The following is a 6,046-nucleotide window of genomic DNA, read 5'->3' as shown; positions in this document are numbered from 1 at the left end:
TGTGCCATAGAATTGAGTTAGCGCAAAGACCGTTCGACGGAGCAGATCGACGCTCCATCGGTCAGTTCGACGGAGTAGAATGAAAGGAAACGAAAGGTTTCTCACTGGAAATTTCATGACTTTGACGGTCAGATCGACCCTCCGTCGATCTGATCTAAGCTCCGTCGTTCGTACCGTATAATCCTCGTCGGGCAGCTTTTGATTTTTATATAAAAAAAAGACCCAAGTCCTGATTTTTCATTTTGCACTCATTCTCCGACTCTCTCCAAACCTCTAGAACCTTCTCCATACCATTTCAACATATATCCAAGGGAAATCAAGGAGTAAACACCAAGAAGTAGTAGAATCAAGTGAAAGAAACTCACTAGGGTTCACCTAAGGCAAGAAAATTTCATGGGAAGTGAACTAGGGTTTTGGTGAAAGAGGAATATTTCAACTCAAGGCTCATTCCTACACTATCTAAGGGGATTTTTATGGTATTTACATGTTATTTAAGGTATTGAAATGTTGAAACACTTGGATTGTAGAAGGAGGAAGAAAATAGGTCATGAATGTGTGAGTAGTGTCATTGTTGAGTAGTAGTTTGGAGTGAATTATGAATATTGGTATGTTGTGATTGTACGTATGTTGTGAACGACATTTAGAACATGGAATAAGCATTATATGTGAGAAAATGCAATAATGAACTATGATCGTGATTATGGAGAAGTTGGAGTGAAACTACGAAATGTGGGTAATGTAGATGAATGATGATTGTCGTTTGTGATATTGTGAATGTGGTTATGAACGTTTGGGAGTTGATATAGAATATGGGAAAAGTTGTATAAACAAAGGAAATGCTGCCCAATTTTCCCTAGAAATAGTAACTTGTTGTTGTAATCGATTAACTCACGTTAATGCAAATCCTCTTGAAGGTAGAAACGCGAGCATCGAAGGAGGACGATCAAGCGATAAAACTATTAAACAAAAGAGGTATGTAAGACTCGTCCCTTCTTTCTAAGGCATGACTCCTATGGTATGAATCTTCTAAATTTTCCATAACCTTCCTAAATAGAGGAACTATGCGTCCATGACTGTAATGAGCTATATATATGTATGAGATAAAGAAAAGAAATATGACAAGCAAGATGATGGTGATTATGAGTGAAGTATAAAGAATCCTAGATGTAAAGTAGGATGTCCATGAAGCTAAAGATTCTAAGTATGGCCCCATTGATGCTTTTCCTTGTGTACACTCACCTTAAAATGTTAGTTCCTTCACGGCGAGATATGGTGTTGATGATTATTCCATAATATAATCGGGGGTTCACGACCTTATGTCACCCCGACATAGCCATAGTTTCCTCCAAGTCCTAATGTATATTTTGATGATAAAAGTATAGTGATGATAAGTCATGATATGTCTACGAGATATGCAACAATGTTAAGTTTATGAATGATTATGTGACGATACGATTCCACCGCACCTAAATGGCCAGGCATGTCACCGCTAAGGCGGGCTGCTATATTTACACCGCGCCTAAATGGCCGGGCATGTCACCGCTAAGGCGGGCTGCTATGTTTACACCGTTCCTAGAGGGCCGGGCATGATCACCACTAGTGGGCGGCATATGATGGTTACCTGGACGCGGGTTAACGATGATGATGATGATACGATGATATACGTACTACTACTATACATGTACTATGATTATACAAATATACGATATATGTATGAAATGTAATCACCTATAAAACTCATGCGGGTTATATTTTCTTCCTATGACTTGTGATTCTTCTACTATGTACATTTCATTCATGTCTTACATACTCAGTACAATGTTCGTACTGACGTCGTTTTTCTTTGGACGCTGTGTTCATGCCCACAGGTAGACAGGGAGGTGATCCAGACTCGTAGAGTTATCAGCGGATTTACAAGAGCACTCCATTACTCCGTAGGTGCTATTTGGTTTATTCTTTTGTGTATATATATGTATATGTATTTTGGGCATGACGGGGTCTTGTCCCGTCCATATGTCTAGTACTCTAGTAGAGGCTCGTAGATACGCATGTGTGGGTAGTATGGTCTCACGATGCTACGATTGTATATATATATATATATATATATATATATATATTGTTATTTTGATAGCCGAAGGGCCTATGTATATAAAATTAATTATGTTTTGCAAATGATAAATGGTTGTCTTATGATTATGAGTATATAAATGGTAAAGAATTGTATAATGACTATGACGAGTAAGGAAATGAGTGGTGCTTGGTAGTTAGCCCTGGGTACCCGTCACGGCCCCCAGTCGGGTCGTGACACCCCAGACCCCACGTTGTGGGATTTCACTGGGTTGTTGTTGTTTTTGTTGTATGACAAAAATGTGAAGACCAATGTCAAGTAAAGATGTAAATTCGTCTATGTATTTTTTTTTAAAAATGTTATGTGATATTCACCCTCACAATGTTAAGCATAATTCATTTAATAAAGAATTATGAGGGTCAATAATGTTAATTGAGGAATTTGACACGTAATTTGTGTAAAAACTCTTAGGCGAGCCACGAGCGTTGGCGTTAGGCGTATTTAGGGCGTACAGTCGGGCGCTTTGGGCGTAAGCTCCACACGTAAGCCTCGAGGCATTTTGTGAGTGTCCCGCCTCGAGGCGAGCCCGGAGGCGAGTCCCAGAACTTCCTTTTAAAGCACTGTAATCGCAGTACTTATCTGAAGCTTATTCTTTTCATGCTATTTTTAGGGCATGGTGTTAATGTATTTGAATAGAGAAGAAAAAGTAGCATAGAACAAAAAAAGTAGGAATTTCTTAGATCAGTTATTAGTCGGGAAACCTTGCTAATCAAATGATGAAGAAGAGAAAGAAATAACTAAAACTTACACAAATAGCTACCTTTAAATAGCTTCTAACAAGTTATAGGTACAAGTTGAAGATTTACAATTTGTAGCTGCTTTTGGCTATATTTCAGTAGAATCTCGCGTTTCTGAAATACAACAAAATATAGCGCGGCTGTTGAGTTAAAAACGACTATATTTATGGCAAAAAAAAACTTTTTCTAATTATATGGTAATTTGTATTAATGGTTCAATGATTCACGCAAACCTCATGAGGTTCCATTTCTTCTAACGTCTGTCAATCAAAATCACTCCATTCAAAAAGTTTTTGAATTCAAAAAAAAAAAAAATCAGCATCTTATCTTTCCCAAAATAAAGTAAATAGTCCTTTCATTTTTTAAAATTTTTCAACAATCTTATTCGAGCTAATACACTCTGTAATTCACGAAAGATTACCATTAACGTTGTTGTAGTGAAGAATAGTTGGAAAATCTGATTATCACCAAGGTAATTCTAATTTCATTCTCCTTTTTTTTATGTGTTTAATTTGGCATATTTGAAAGGCATTCATGCGGTCTAAACTTTTTTTTTGCAGGTGCTTTGAATGCAACGTATCGCTCTATTTCTAATCATATAAATGACCAGCGTAACTGCTTTGATTCCACATTCCGATTTTTGAAACAATCAAAATTGTTATGTTAACTACAAAATAGATGCAGTTGTATTCAGTGATTATTGCAAATACGATGAATTGGTTGCTACGATTTCAACTCAACTGGTTGTGGATACTTGCAGAAAAAAATGTCAATAAAATATGTTGTTGAAGGGGAGATACTCAACCAATGGAAATACACAACGATATGGGAGTTAGGGTGTATGTTGAGCTTAAGAGGGAAAATAACGTTTTGGGGATGTATCCATTGTGCGTTAGTAATACAGATAATGATGTTGAGAATATTGCAACTGATGAGTGTGTTTTTAGAGAGGATGATACAATGATACTTTAGACGATCCTAACACTAAATTAGTTGTAAAATTCAGCCTACCAACACCCCATGAACCCATCAACCAAAAACCCCAAAACTCCAACATTAGCGGTTAATAAACCCATTAATCGAGGTATAAGAACCTACAAATCATGCTTACCTATTCTAATACAAGTAGAGAGGGGAAAATTTCTTACCTTGAGGGTTGAGAATTCGTGTGTGGTTAGAGATGATTGTGAGTGACCTTGGAAACCCTCATTTCCTTCGTCTTTGAGGAACAATTTATTGTAGTTTAAGTTTGGATTAAAGTGAGGGTTGAAGTATGGGCTGTTAAGTGTGCTTTATGGGGATGGGAGGGGGAAGTTGAGGGTTTGTAACCGATTGGTAGTGGGAGGAGAATCGTGGGTGAGGGGGAGTGTATGTGGAATAGGAAGAGGAAGAGGCTTTTATTTCTTTTCTGGTTTCTATCAACCGCTCCAGCGGCAGGCATACCGGTTCGGCGGTACCGCTGAAGCGGCAATTTTACCGCAGAAGTGGCAAGTAGTGGCAAGGTCCCACCAACTTACTAATTATGACCCGCGATTAAGTCTCACCCATGTGTTTTCCCTATGGGCCTATGTGTAAAATTTACCTAAACTTACCCGATTCATTACCCTCGATACGTCCTTGCCGTTCAGGGACGAACGATTGTTTAATTGGTATTTGATGTAATGACCCGTTCTGTCGTTACGGTGAATTTTGAGATATTCGTGACAGCGGCTCCTGAAGACATGCTTAAGCCTTCCCTTGCAACTTGGAAACTGTTAACTTGATCGGAAAATCGTATGAGTTGCGCGTGACTAATTAGATCGGGGCCAGCGAGCCCAGTGTTGGCCGCTTCAGCGCCATCCAGGTCGCCCCAGCGGTGCCGCAGTAGCGGCTTATCCGCCGCAAAAGCAGCATTGCAGAAAATCCTCATCAACCGCCCTAGTGGTACCTTTGACGCAGAAGCGGTACCACCGAAGCGGTGATGATACCGCCCCAACGGTCACGAGCAGTGATTCTACCTATTTAAGTGACATTTCGAGATTTGGCTTCATTTTTCCAAACCCTAAAGGGTCCAGCCGCCTTGAGAGATTTTGGAGCCAAAAATGATACTTCCTTGGGAAAAGTTATCCCCCTAACTTCTTCCATTCATTCCTCCTAACATTGATTCTCATGAAAGGTTCTTGTTTAGAATCACAAATGGGTATCTCAAAATCTCTTAAGTTCCAAAATTATGAACCCTTGTTCTTCTTGATATAAAAATCCTTAGACTATTTTCCTATGCTCATCATCCTAACGTGGTTCCCAATCTTATCTTTCACTTACCCCATTAAAATACATATGGGTCTCTATTTTAGATCTTGAAAATGGGTTTCTTGAAATAAACCTAAAATGGCGATTTGACCAAACTAGTGACTTGAATATAGTCATGAGTGTCCTAAATAAAGGTTGATTGACCAACTAGAGTGGTGGAAGTGAATCTAAAGATGGAATAGATTTCGTATCTACCTTATCAATGTTGGGGTCCTCGATAAACGCGCTAAATGGTGAATTTTACTCTTGGTCTCATGGGTGTCTCCAAGCTTGTAGTGTGAATCACGCAGTGGTGATTTAATGAAAGCGTCAACGGATGTTCGTGGCACCCGCTCGACCATGAGGTAGGTTATGGTTTCCTTTCAGTAGACCCCGGCTATTTTTCCATATTGTTGTGTAGAAGGAACGGAGAACACACGTATAGAAAATCGGAGATTTGGGATGGAACTTTAGGATGGTATTATTGTGTGTGACTTGTTTGTTCGGGCTTGTGGCCTGTAGACTCTTTAGGTATTGATGTGGTTTTTCTTGACTATCGATGGATTTATGTAACTTGGGAGTAGCGGACGGAATCTAGTTGTGCCTAGCGATGAAAACTTCCTATAATATGTGCCTATTGGTAGTGATGGTTGTCCTAGTTAAATTGTGTCGAATGACTCGAGTGTAGGGTGAGATTTTTATCCTAAACAAATATGCTGATTTAGGGAAATGGTAATACCGAATATCAATTGATTAACTTGATGTGTGTTGAGACTAGCCACCCCGTTATGTGTGTTTAGTAGATTAATTGTGCTAGCTTGATGCCATGTGTGGTTGATAGATATCGAGTCCTACTTGTCGTCCTCATTTGGATAGAATTGACATACCGTTGTTAATAACTGTGCTCGATATA

The sequence above is a fragment of the Lycium barbarum genome, chromosome 2 (assembly GCF_019175385.1).
Source record: "Lycium barbarum isolate Lr01 chromosome 2, ASM1917538v2, whole genome shotgun sequence".
Lineage (NCBI taxonomy): Eukaryota > Viridiplantae > Streptophyta > Magnoliopsida > Solanales > Solanaceae > Lycium > Lycium barbarum.
Note: the sequence above shows the minus strand (reverse complement) of the source record.